General features: G+C 38.4%; 1 long non-coding RNA gene across 1 annotated transcript; it reads right to left on the bottom strand.

The window, feature by feature from the left end:
* Nucleotides 1-6,981: 6,981 nt before the first annotated feature.
* On the bottom strand, nucleotides 6,982-13,928 carry LOC107403029 (uncharacterized). The gene is made up of 5 exons (XR_013043000.1): nucleotides 13,712-13,928; nucleotides 13,446-13,603; nucleotides 10,220-10,340; nucleotides 9,710-9,879; nucleotides 6,982-7,806 (listed from the first exon to the last, which is right to left on the bottom strand). It is a non-coding gene; the product is annotated as an uncharacterized LOC107403029 (long non-coding RNA).
* Between the last annotated feature and the right edge of the window lie 369 nt (nucleotides 13,929-14,297).

The following is a 14,297-nucleotide window of genomic DNA, read 5'->3' as shown; positions in this document are numbered from 1 at the left end:
ATAAAACAATTTCTAGAAGGGTACACAAGAAAACATAAGGATTAACTTAGCAGGGGAGTTGGAAGACTACAGAGCAGTTATAGGATGTATAGAGGCACTGAATTTTCATGTATGCCTCTGTAAAATAGATAATGTTCCTGCATTGTCCACTCAAATAGTAATTGAGACTGTAACAATTGCCTAAGATCTACGTTAGTTATTTCTGAATCTATTATCTGGTAAAGTTTTATCTCCCATCATATCAGTCATAGGAAAGTATCTTAACTTTAGGAAAAAAATGATACCATTACTTATGTCAGACACCATCTTATATAGTTGATGGGAAAAACAGCCCAGTCTTCTGAAAAACACTGCTCTTGGACTTGACCCATTCTCTGACCAGTCTTGAGTGACACTGGTCACACTGAAAGGCTGCAAAGAGAAGCTTCCTCACCATCCCAAGAAATTATTTCTATATTTGAGTTTTTGAAATTCAACATTAAATTTCAACCTTTTGCATGACATTCTCTTGTTGTGAGATATTTGTATGTTGTGTGAAGATACATTGCTGTGATTGGTTTAATAAAGAGCTGAGTAGTCAATAGCTAGGTAGGAGGTATAATAGGGACTTCTGGGCAGAGAGAGGAAGTAGGAGAAGATAATCAAGGTGCAGAGAAGACGCCAACAAGACATGGAGGGAGTCGGACATAAAGATTGAAAGAAAGGATAAAAGCCACATGGTAAAAATGTAGATTAATAGAAATAGGTTAATTGAAGTTATAGGAGCTAGTTAGGAACAAGCCTAAGCTATAGGCCAAGGTTTCATAATTAATAATGAGTTTCTGTGTCATTATTGGGAAGCTGGCTGGTGGGATAGAGAAAGACTCGTTACATATGGTGTCCAATGTGGAGGCTCGAATATCCAAATATAGGGCCTGAGAAAGCTAAGAAAAGTTCTGGACAAGGAGCAGAAGTGGATTCCTGCAGTCTCTTAGGCAAGCTACAGCCTACAGGGAAGAGGATCCTGGCCACTGCAAACTGGAGCCCGCCACCAGGGCCATGCACTAAATTGTGCCACAAGGCAGCTAACATAGCAATTTAAGATTTGTCTTACGTGGTCAGAGAACACTGTAGGAGCTTAGCAAAGCCAGATCTATACACAGAAAACCTCTAAAAAGGTACAGTATGTTTTAAAATGTGCTTAGATGCTAAAGAAAGAAAAGAAAATGGGTATAGACAGTCATAAAACAAAATAAATAGTTTAAAAATAATAAAGTTTTTAAAGAGAATAAAGTAATATAAAAAATAAGCCATGTAAAGATGGAAAAGATACAGGATGTCTGCATTCTGTATGGTGCTTTGTTGACTTTGAATTTCTTAAATGCTAATGTACAAAAGACAGTAGCTGCTGAAAGACATTGGAGTATGTAAACTGCTAAATTAATTCAACCTATAAATTTTAATAATGTCTTAACTTCAAAATGGAAATCAGAAAATGTGTTGGAGGAGAGATTTATGCCTTTGTTTCCACAGGAAACAAAAAGTTACGGCTCTCTTCAAAATTAATAATGATCAGATTTGATTTAGGAAGCCTTGAAAATCTTGGCTACAGACATGGAAAAAGAAACCAAGAAATACTACAGGATGGGTGACATACGTGATGATCCCTCTACTATAGGAACAGCTCTGAGACTGGATGAGACATGATAAATCTTGTTGATTACAGTATCCTCATGACATATTATTATGTGCCATCCTTTCATATGGATGGATAGAGATTACAACTTGGTTATGCAGTCCAAACAGACTTACACAATTGACAGATGCCTTCTACCTGCTCAAACATAGAACAAAAAAAATCATCCTTACCTGACTTATGCACACTGCATATTCCATGCTTGTGTTAATGTCTGTGTGTGTGTGTGTGTGTGTGTGTGTGTGTGTGTGTGTGTGTGTGTGGTACCTTTAGAAGTTTGTGATTTCAAAGAAAAAAAAAGGACCAGACATCAATAAAGACAAGTAGCCCAAGTGATCCAGACTCTCAGAATGCTTCGGTAGCCATTTCCTCAAAATTCTGCATCCAGAACAAGTTGAAAATTACTAGCTGAGATGGTCCAGCCTCACAGACTATCCAGTCAAGACTTCAGATAAGCTCTATACCTTCCCATAACACTGAGACTAAACAAAAAATAATAGAGCTAGCTCTTCTAGGACTTGACCATTATCCCAATTTTCTCAGGGTCCCCTAAAGATTCCATCACCCCCAGACAACAGGAAACAGTCTAGAGAATACAATGCCCACATTCCCAAGATATGGGATGGGTGGTCTTTGGGCATTTGATGAATTATGAATGTTTGTCATTGTTTAAGGGGGATGGTTACAAGTTGTTAATTGGCCACAGTAAGGGACAAAACTGAGCAAGGGAGGTTGTATTCAGGATATCTTTCTGAAAAGAAAAAGGGGAATATAGGAATGATAGGTTAAGAGAGTAGATTATTATATCTACTTTTAACTAAAAAGCAACTATCAATCTCAAATATTTTACATTGGTATAGATTTTTATAAATTGATACAAATTTAAAGTTATTTTTGTTAAAACACACTCTATATGTTCCTACTCTTATTTAAGATATTTTTGTATATGGATACAAATTTAAAGTTATTTTTGTTATACTGTATATATTTTTCTATTCTTGTTTAAGGTATTGTACCTATGCACCTCACTTTAAAATGTAAAGTTTTAGTCCTTAAAAACTATTTAGGATAATAAAAGAAATAAAGGCTAGTAGTTAATCATCTATAGCAATCAAACTTGTAGTCATGTTAGATATGTTTTCAAGAATAAACAGAGATATATTTTAAATAGATAGATGGTCTTCAAACACTCAAAGACCTGCAAAACTTAGTATTTAAAATGTTTTAATAATATAAGACTTTTCATGACAGTGAGACATGTCTGCTCCTGGCAGTACCAACTTACTTCAAAAAAGGATGATGGACATCAAAGAACCTTCACATGGAGTTTGCTTACTTTGTGGCAAAGCTAGTCATCTAGGTAAGAAACTGCCCTTGCCTCTACTGCTTACACCAAGCTGTCAAAACTGGACAAACAGGACACAAAAGACAAACTTTGCCAAGACAAGGTAAACAGTCCTTCAAAAATCCTGCTTCACAGAAAAGTCTGTCAGATAGTCTAGGCCTCTAGGCCAAAGATAGATACCCCAATGTTGCAAAGGAACCTTGGGTGACTGTCCAGGCAGCCAGCTGTTTCTGCCACTTCTATAATTTTGGAAGTTGCTTGTTCTGCACTTCCTGTTTACTCAGGTAATAGTACATCTCTCTTGGGTCTCTAATGGAGTTGAAAATTAGATAGTTATAGTTACAGTTTTCCTTGTTACCAAATTCAAAAATATAAAAACTCACAAAAAAGATATAAAGTGTATAAGGTTTTGACAAATGAAAATGTTTTGAGGGCCAAAAAGATAGTTTTAGGATGGTAGTACATGTTATGATAGAAAATTCTTTAGGTATAAAACCTTAAATTCATCAAAATAAGATAGATAATAGAGTATTTTCTTCAAATATGCCAAATGCAAATGGACTGCACATTGTGAATGTACTTCTTTTTTTTTTTTTTTTGAAACAGGGTTTCTCTGTGTAGCTTTTACAGCCTGTCCAGGAAATCACTTTGTAGACCAGACTGGCCTTGAACTCACAGAGATTCACCTGCCTCTACCTCTTGAGTGCTAGGATTAAAGGCATGTGCCACCACTGCCTGGCATGAATATAATTCGTACCTGATAATTGTTCTTATGGTATATAGTTTTACCACATTAGAGTTAAAACCTTTCCTTTTTATTTAAACACAAAGGGAAAATGCTGTGGGATATTTGTACACTGTGTAAAGATATTTTGTTGTGATTGGTTTAATAAAGAGCTAAATGGCCAATAGGTAGGCAGGAGGTATAGGTGGGACTTCCAGGCAGAGAGTGGAAGTGGGAGGAGATAATTAAGGGACAGGGAAGACACCAACAAGACATGGAAGGAGGCAGACATACAGAATGAAAGAAAGGTGAAAAGTCACATGGTAAAATGTAGATTAATAGAAATGGGCTAATTAAGTTATAAGAGCTAATTAGGAACAACCCTAAGCTATAAGCTGAGCTTTCATTATTAATAATAAGTCTCCATGTCATTATTTGGGAGCTGGCTGACAGGACAAAGAAATACTGGTTATTTTTTTTTCATTCGTTTTTTAAACTTTTTCATTTATTTACTTTGTGCATGTGAATATTTTATCCACTTGCATGTACGTTCAACATTTATGCCTATTGGGTCTCCAATAGAAATTGGGGTTACAGATGATTGTGATGGTTGTTACAGATGGCCATCATGTGGGTGCCGGGAGTGCAACCCAGTGCTTTGCAATAGCAACAAGTGCTCTTCCCACTGAGCCACCTCTCCAGCCCCCAACATTTTCATTCTTACAAGGACTAAAAGATGGTAGACATGACATTAACAGAGCAAGAAAAACAAAACAGAAATGTATTGTTTGAAGAAACAGTCATTTTACCAAAGTTGAAAACTACTCAGTGATCTTTATGGTTGTGCATTTTATTGAACAACTCCTCTAAGGTTGGTCCTGTGGCTTTTTAGGGCCAACGTTCATCCCCACTCCTAAGATCCAGTATCTAGAACAGTATTTCTCAAATTATATCTATGGAACCCTGGGGTGCCCACAAACATCAGCAAATATTTTATTTACTTCTTTTAAATAAAAACAGTTTAAGCTCTATGTTTCTTATATATGTGCATATACACATATGCATATATATATAACATGTATTATAAACTCTGAAAATGTATACATTACATATTTAATATAATGTGATATATCCAAATAGAAAAGCTGAGAGACAATAAATACAATAACTTCTATGATGAAAACAGTTTATTTTTATACAGAACTAGAATAATTCTCTGTGAAGACATTTGAAGTTCCTGGAAATGCCAATTCTTAGGAAAATTAAGCCTTTTTGTATTTGTGTTTTTCTAAAATTCAGAGCGTGACATATCCAGCTGTGTCAAATTCTTCTTAAAAGGATTCTAGTTCTAATATTCTGTTGCTCCAGCTGGGTTGGAAATTTCAGAATAATTGTATCTGCACAGAACACGGTGGCACATAACTGTAATCCCAACACCTGGGAGGCAAAAACAGGCAGATTTTTTTTTGTTTTGATCTTTATAGTGAGTTCCAAGCTAGCGTGGGCTACCATTACTATCAGTCTCAGATAGATAGATAGATAGATAGATAGATAGATAGATAGATAGATAGATAGATAGATAGATAGATAGATAGACAGATAAAGCTTTTACTTATTTCCCCAGTTTTCAATATCCTATGTCATCCTTCCTTCCTCCTGAGCCAGAGTTCCTGATTCAATAACTTTATTAAATAAATCTTTAGTCTCTTTCAGTAGTCAGGGGAGGTAGTTAGCTTGGGTGCATAGAGAGCTTGAAGAGATACCTGAAGAAGTAACCTGTGTTCTAATCTCACTTAACCCTTCAGTTATCCATTCTTCTTTCATCTCTATCTTCACAGTTACAGAGATCTCCTTTTATGATGATATCTTAAGTTATATGGCATTCATCAATTACATTCTTGTTTCTGGATGCCGTGTTAGTTTGCTAGGTATGCAATAGATGACTTGAAATAACTGACATTGACTCTTATGGTCTGGGGAAGTCAGAGTCTACAGTCAAGGGCCAGTAAGGCAATTCTCTCTCTGAAGGTATTCAGGAAGAATATGTTCCCCTGGATTCTAGCTTCTGGTGGCACTAATGTTTCTGTGCTTGGAGATACATTACTCTGACCTTTCGCCATCACATGGTACCCTTCCTGTTTTCCCATCATCTCCTCTTGGGGCACGCCTACCTCCATGTATAAACACACCCTTTCTGTGAAGATATCAGTGAAATTAGATTAAAATCCACCCTAACAACCTCATCCAAATTTGGTTAAATCTATGAGTACCCTATTTCTAAATTAGGCTATCTTCTGGTGTGCTGGGAACTAGACTCTCAGTGTATTTTAGCATATTTTCTTTGGGATATTGTATTGTTGTTCTTAATTTGTTTTCTTTTCCTTTAAAAAAAAAAAACATGTGCTTAATGTGCTCACTAGGTTGCCTAGACGGTCCTCCTGCCTTAGCCTCCCAGGTAGCTGAATTAAAGGAGTGTGTGTGTGTGTGTGTGTGTGTGTGTGTGTGTGTGAGAGAGAGAGAGAGAGAGAGAGAGAGAGAGAGAGAGAGAGAGAGAAGAAGAAGAAGAAGAAGAAGAAGAAGAAGAAGAAGAAGAAGAAGAAGAAGAAGAAGAAGAAGAAGAAGGAGAGGAGGAGGAGGAGGAGGGAGGGACAGAGGGAGGGAGGGAGGGAGGGAGGGAGGGAGGAAGGGAGGGAGGGGAATCTTTAGTGTATTTAGTCACAAGCTGTGTAACATTGATATTCTGTCAATGACAGGTCACATCTAGCATATGAAAGTATGACACAGGGCCAGGTAGATGGTTCAGTGGCAAAGGAACTTGACACCCTACGATGCAAACGTAATTACCCTAATTCAATTCCTATAACCTACATAATGTCAAAAGAAGAGAAATAACTCCACAAAGTTGTCCTCTGACCTTCACACAAGGTACATGCAACCACACACATTATACACACACAACAAATAATATTTAAAGTACAGCACATAAATTCAAAACTGAATAATGACACTGAACAGTTATACTTATTTATGCTTTCACTGTGCTATCATTTGATCATTAAAAGTCAGGGGGGGATGGGCTTTTCCATTTTTTTATTTTATTTTTGATTTTTTATTTTTTTAATTTATTTATTAAATTTAATTTTACATATCAGCCACAGATTCCCTTGTTCTCCCCCCTCCCACCTTCCCCCCACCCCACCTTTCCCCCAGCCCACCCCCCATTTCCATCTCCTCCAGGGCAAAGACTCCCCCGAGGATTGAGTTCAACCTGGTAGATTCAGTCCAGGCAGGTCCAATCCCCTCCTCCCAGGCTGAGCCAAGTGTCCCTGTATAAGCCCCAGGTTTCAAACAGCCAACTCATGCACTGAGTACAGGACCCGGTCCCACTGCCTGGATGCCTCCCAAACAGATCAAGCTAATCAACTGTCTCACTTATCCAGAGGGTCTGATCCACTTGGGGACCCCTCAGCCATTGGTTCATAGTTTATGTGTTTCCATTCATTTGGCTCTTTGTCCCTGTGCTTTATCTAACCTTGGTTTCAACAATTCTCGCTCATATAAACCCTCCTCTTTCTCACTAATTAGACTCCCGGAGCTCCATCGGGGCCTAGCCGTGGATTTCTGCATCCAGATCCCTCAGTCCTTGGATGGAGTTTCTAGCACGACAATTATGGTGTTTGGCCATCCTATCACCAGAGTAGGTCAGTTCGGGTTGTCTCTCAACCATTGCCAGCAGTCTATTGTGGGGGTATCTTTGTGGATTTCTGTAGGCCTCTCTAGTACTTTGCTTCTTCCTATTCTCATGTGGTCTTCATTTACCATGGTCTCCTATTCCTTATTCTCCCTCTCTGTTCTTGATCCAGGTGGGATCTCCCGCTCCCCCAAGCTCTCTTTCCCTCGACCCTCGCCCTTCATTACCCCCACTCATGCCCAGGCTGTTCACGTAGATCTCATCCATTTCTCCGTCATTGGGCAATCCCTGTGTCTTTCCTGGGGTCCTGTTTTCCAGGTAGCCTCCCTGGTGATGTATCAGTCCAGTCATCCTTGTTCCACATCTAGACACTGAGAGAAACAATCAATCAATGGGACCTCTTGAAACTGAGAAGCTTTTGTAGAGCAAAGGATATGGTCAACAAGGCAAAGTGACAGCCTACAGAATGGGAAAAGGTCTTCACCAACCCCACATCTAACAGAGGACTGATATCCAGAATATATAAGAAACTCAAGAAATTAGACATCAAAATGCCCAACAGTCCAATTAAGAAATGGGCTATAGAACTAAACAGAGAATTCTCAACAGAGGAAACTCAAATGGCTGAAAGACATTTAAGGAATTGCTCAACATTCCTAATCATCAGGAAAATGCAATTCAAAACAACTCTAAGATACCACCTTACGCCTGTCAGAATGGCTAAGATCAAAAACACTGAAGATACCTTATGCTGGAGAGGATGTGGAGCTAGGGGAACTCTCCTCCACTGCTGGTGGGAATGCAAGCTTGTACAACCTCTTTGGAAATTAATATGGCACTTTCTTAGAAAATTGGGAATCAATCTCCCCCAAGATCCAGCTATACCACTCTTGGGCATATACCCAAGGAATGCTCAGTCATAGCACAAAAGCACTTGCTCAGCTATGTTCATATCAGCATTGTTTGTAATAGCCAAAACCTGGAAACAACCTAGATGCCCTTCAACTGAAGAATGGATAAATAAAATGTGGTACATATACACAATGGAATACTACTCAGCAGAGAAAAACAATGACATCATGAGGTTTGCAAGCAAATGGATGGATCTAGAAAAAATCATCCTGAGTGAGGTAACCCAGATTCAGAAAGACAAACATGGTATGTACTCACTCATAGGAGGGCTTTTCTATTTTAAAGAATTAGCCCAGAGAAGGAACTCATTGTCATTTTTATTCACACCACTGTCTAAAAAGTCATTTCATAGGGAAATGTAATACCAAGAAAGCTTGGAAATGCAATTATTGACTCTGTGCCCAGCAAAAACTTGAGGCCTTTTATTAAAGAACATAGAAAGGGTGTTGGTGGGCAAACAAGAGTCTTGTAAGGTGAACAGTAGTCTCCAGGGAGGTAGGATACAACCCAAAAGGTGCCAGTTACAGAATCTTTTGCTGATCTGGTAAGCCAATTGTTCTGTTTGTACTAATTACCCTATACATACATTAATGGAGTACTATTAAAAATGTATTCTCACTACGTTCAGATATACAGTTAAAATAGTCTCTTTATTCCCCATAGCTAGTCACACATCTTCTCCCTACTGAGTAGTAAAGAAAGGGATAAAAAATAATTTTTGAAATTAATTTTTCTGTTCTCCTAGTCTATTGGGGAACTCAATCTATGTTTTGTTTTAGTTTCTTTAATTACTTCCACTCACTCCAGCTACAGTAACTCTCCCTGTGTGGCCTGAAGCAATGTGAAAGGAGAGGACTCATGTGCTCTCATGGTCTTGGGGAAATTGGGAGGACAACACCAGAGCTTACTTCTACATATGCACTGATCCTGAGTTCCAACTGGTAAAGAGCCATGGTTGATATTTATCATCTGTTCCTGGTTCTCCGGGAGAAGAATGACTGGGAGTGCAAATATCTCAGCCCATTCACCTGATGTCACCCATTCTGCTCCATGCCAGAACAAGACCTCTCCTCAGAATTGTTAACACCCCCACACACAACTATGAGGTGTGTGCCAACCCACCCCTCTACACATACATACATACACACACACACACACACACACACACACACACACACACACACACACACACAATGCCCCTCTACCTCCATCTCTTCTCCCTAAATGTGCACTCACCAGATGGAGAGTTTTGATAAACTATTTTGTTTGATTGGAATGATTGCCAAATACGAATACGTCTTAATGATGTAATATTAAAATATGTTCTTGTGTAACCATGCATTCAACTGGCCTGATACTCACTTCTCCCCTCCAAGTCTTCAGCCTAGAGGGGAAGGTCCAGACTGAGAATAAGTGCCTTCTAGCTCTCCCCTTAAGTTTCCTGGGCATATACTACACAGATTCAATCTTTCTTCTTTCTTCAAGTCCAACAAATCCTTGAGAATAGCTGGTGTCATGGTCTAGCCACAAAGCTGTAAAATTTAAAAGTTAAGAAGAAACTCATTAATCTAAGTTTAACAGTCTCCTTCTTGATACGTTTAGGGGAAGTACACAATTCAGAAAAGGTTGTGGTTGTTGTTGTTGTTGTTGTTGTTGAATTTATCTGTAAAGCCTAGATTTCAAGACTTTGATAACAAACTTCTTTTTGGTTGTACCACTGCCTTCTTTATTAAAGAATTTCAAATTTATGATAAATGAAGAACACATGAGAATAGGAAAAAGCAAAGTGCCAGAGAGGCCCACAGAAATCCACAAAGATACCCCCACAATTGACTGCTGGCAATGGTCGAGAGACAACCAGAACTGACTTACTCTGGTGATAGGATGGCCAAACACCATAATTGTCGTGCTAGAAACCCCATCCAATGACTGAGGGAACCGGATGCAGAGATCCACAGCCAGGCTCCAGGTGGAGCTCCAGGCGTCCAATTGGCTAGAAAGAGGAGGGTTTGTATGAGCAATAATTGTTGAGACCAAGGTTGGATAAAGCACAGGGACAAAGAGCCAAACGAATGGAAACACATGAACTATGAACCAATGGCTGAGGAACCCCCAACTGGATCAGGCCCTCTGGATAAATGAGACAGTTGATTAGCTTGATCTGTTTGGGAGGCATCCAGGCAGTGGGACCGGGTCCTGTACTCAGTGCATGAGTTGGCTGTTTGAAACCTGGGGCTTATACAGGGACACTTGGCTCAGCCTGGGAGGAGGGGATTGGACCTGCCTGGACTGAGTCTACCAGGTTGAACTCAATCCTCGGGGGAGTCTTTGCCCTCGAGGAGATGGAAATGGGGAGTGGGCTGGGAGGAAGGTGTGGGGGGGTAGAGAACAAGGGAATCTGTGGCTGATATGTAGAATTAAATTAAATTATAAAATAAAAAAAGAATAAAAAAGAATTTCAAATTTACACATCAGTAAAGCAAGAAAGTGTATGTATCAAATTCAGAAATTGTTAGCACTCAGCCATGTTGTTTCATCTATAGACGTCCTCCTTCCGCTTAACTCTCAAAATCAGTTTCAGCAATATAAGGTTGTAGCTCGGTTAGTGCTAGCCTAGCATGCACAGAGCCCTGAGAAGAAATCCCAGCACCACGCAGAGCCTTGTGATACTCCAGCACACAAGAAGTAGAGGATCAGCACTTCAAGGTCATCTGCAGCTACCTAGAGGAATTTGAAGCCAATCTAGGAGATAAGAAACAATGTCTCAAAAATAAATGAATAGATCAATTTCAGATGTTGTATTTTCCTCTCTTTTTGTATTTCAACCAGAATCCTACATGGAAATTGCAAAAAAAAAAAAAAAAAAAAAAAAAAAAACTAGTAGCTTAATTGGTATCTTAAGCTGACTAGAAAAAAAAGCCTGAGGATGGAGTTGCATAAGAAAAAACTTCCCTGGAAAACTGGTGAAATGTAAAATAAAACAACAAAAAAAAATCCATAGTAAATTCTATTGTATGCTTTTCACTTTAATCTGACAACTTACACTTTAGTCTTTTGTACTTAAAACGTTGTCATTCTTTCTGTGACTAAGATTTATTGTTGACTCATAATAAAACAACATTTGAAATTTAACTGTTCCCTTTGAATGTTCTTACTTTAAAGTTTAATGCCTATTTTCTTATTACAGTAAATAAAAGAAAACCAGAATGGAAATTATATATTCACTGTGAATATAATCATGTTTCTAAAACATGGATTTTGGAGGGGAAGCATAAACCATAGGCATGCAATTGCAGAAAATTCGTAGAAGTTTCCCCCATTGAAGTTTCCAACTATTCTGCAACTCATTCACTTCTGTGGGAGAAAATTACATTTTAAAAACAGAAAAACTACAAATTCTTAGTATTTTCTTGATGTAATTTTCTGATCTCTGGGTTTTTCTGGTTTCTTGGTTTTGAATTTTTTTCACTCCAGTGTTCTTCTAAAACTGCAAATTATTTCCAATGTTTATCCAGTTATACAATATATACTGAGACTTCCAGATGGCTTCTCATAACAAAGTTAGAGCAATCTTGTTTCTATTAAACACACTCCATGAAAAATTTCCACAGATAAATGATGCAAATCCATAATGGCAGGGAGACCAAACACTTCAGAATGCATTAAGATCTTCTTTTACTCTGGGGTACATAGAAAGTCTCTGTGATACTATTTAAACGCAGAGGACTCTGCTGAGTTTACAGGGGTTGGATAGGGGAAAATGAGCTTCAGTTCTAATCTCTCTTCTGCTCTAATGTGCTCTGCTGTTTGATAACTCTAATTCATTTGAGCCTTTTGTCATATGCAAAACAGACAGAATATCATTCTCTCTCTCTCACTCACTCACTCACTGTGTGTGTAAGAGAGGGTGTGTGTGTGTGTGTGTGAGAGAGAGAGAGAGAGAGAGAGAGAGAGAGAGAGAGAGAGAGAGAGAGAGAGAGTCATAGACCATGCAGGCAAGCACAGTTAAAGAGCACATTAATGTTATTTTAACATTACTGGTTTTGAATCTGTATCTAATGATCCAAAGAGAACTAGACAGTGATTATAGAGAGTGTCTTATTAGGGCAATATTAAAAAGCCTAATTGAATTCCGTAAGCTTAATGGAAGCCAGAGTTTGGAAGAAACACAGTGTGTTCAGAAACAAAGCAATAAAGAGGAGACTACAGGCTGAAAAAAAATACCAGAGACTACATGCACACACACACACACACACACACACACACACACACACACACACACACACAGATTCAGAAACCTTAGCTTTAATAAATCAAAAAAGTTGGTAAATGATGCCAGTAAATCATGTGATTAAAATAAGCTTGCCTAGATAAACACCCAATAATTTACAATCTAAATTGCTATTTAGAATTCATGTATTCACGGAACTCATCTTTTATAAAAGTTGTAATAATAATGCTTCAATTCAATTTTTTTCTTAGAATATCAAAGTGCTATGAAAATTAAAATGTGTTGCTCTATAACCAGATTAGGAATAAGCTGCTTTTGGAGCCTAAACAGGCTTGTACATTATACAATAATTATTTTTATGATACGTCAACCCTAATAGTTACTTAAATGGATGTTCTGTGTTATCTTTTGAAGTAACACGAACATACAATCCCTTTTGTTTATGGACACCATCCTGTTAGACTCTAGGTGCTCAAATCATATTTGTGGAACTGAATTTAACTAACTAGACAGATGTTTTTTGACTGCCATTGATCATTACAGGCTTCTTCAAAGAAAGCTACTCAAGTCTGATAGGGACCAAGAGCCCCAGAAAACTGTCTCTGCTTCTTGCAGATGACTGTTTAAATACCTAGTGCACTTTCACTGGTCCATAAAGTATCAGGTAAGAACTGGCTCAGTACATGAAAGAAAAATCAACTCACTCTGGAAAAGTCATTTCCTTTCTCTTCTAGAAATCAGCAATGTGTTGGAGTGAGGAACATGCACATATACTTTATAAAATATATAATTTTCTTGATTCCTGGAAGCCTCAAGAGAACTTGAGGATGAACACACTACACATGTAAAGAGAAGCTTCCTCGTTACCTTTGTGCACCATTAAGCAATCCAAATTATTCTTGTCAAACTGCCAGCATTTCAGCCAACTCTGGCTTTCTTGGTGTTCATCCAAATGTTTGTTTTTTCATGTCATGTTCAGTCCATGGCCATGGCCATTTTAAACATCAAGTTCTTCTACCTTTGGACTTAAGACCAATAATAGGTGATAGGCATTTCAATGACGTTTTAGTTAAGTGGGGAAATATTCAATGGATGCAGAACATGCTAAAACATAGCATTTGTTGAACACTTACCATGTGCCAAGCAGGGGACTTTACAGGGTTTTCTTTTCCCAGGATAAGTCTCACAGGAAATGGGAAATTGATTTTCAGATAGGTTAGGTAACTTATTCAAGGCCAGAGAGCAAGTTAGAAAATAAGCCACAATTCCAACCCAAATCGGACTTAACCACTTAGTATTGATTATGTTGTTAATAGAAAAGCAAATCATTAAACTTTACAGCACATCCAGTATCCCAGGAACACAAGACAGGGCACCACGGTGGCCATGCCTATAATCCTAGCACAAAGGAGCCTGAAGCAGGAGAATTGCCATGAATAAGAGGCCAGCCTTGCCGGGCGGTGGTGGCGCACGCCTTTAATCCCAGCACTCGGGAGGCAGAGGCAGGCGGATCTCTGTGAGTTCGAGGCCAGCCTGGGCTACAAAGTGAGTTCCAGGAAAAGGCACAAAGCTACACAGAGAAACCCTGTCTCGAAAAACCAAAAAAAAAAAAAAAAGAGGCCAGCCTTGACTAAATACTGAAACCCTGTCTCAAAAAACAAGGATGGAGAATGAAACCTTATCAATTTTTCTATATCCGAAACAATTAATTTTTTTTCT

The sequence above is a fragment of the Peromyscus maniculatus genome, chromosome 10 (genome assembly GCF_049852395.1).
Source record: "Peromyscus maniculatus bairdii isolate BWxNUB_F1_BW_parent chromosome 10, HU_Pman_BW_mat_3.1, whole genome shotgun sequence".
Lineage (NCBI taxonomy): Eukaryota > Metazoa > Chordata > Mammalia > Rodentia > Cricetidae > Peromyscus > Peromyscus maniculatus.
Note: the sequence above shows the minus strand (reverse complement) of the source record. Positions and strands in the feature narration are given on the sequence as shown.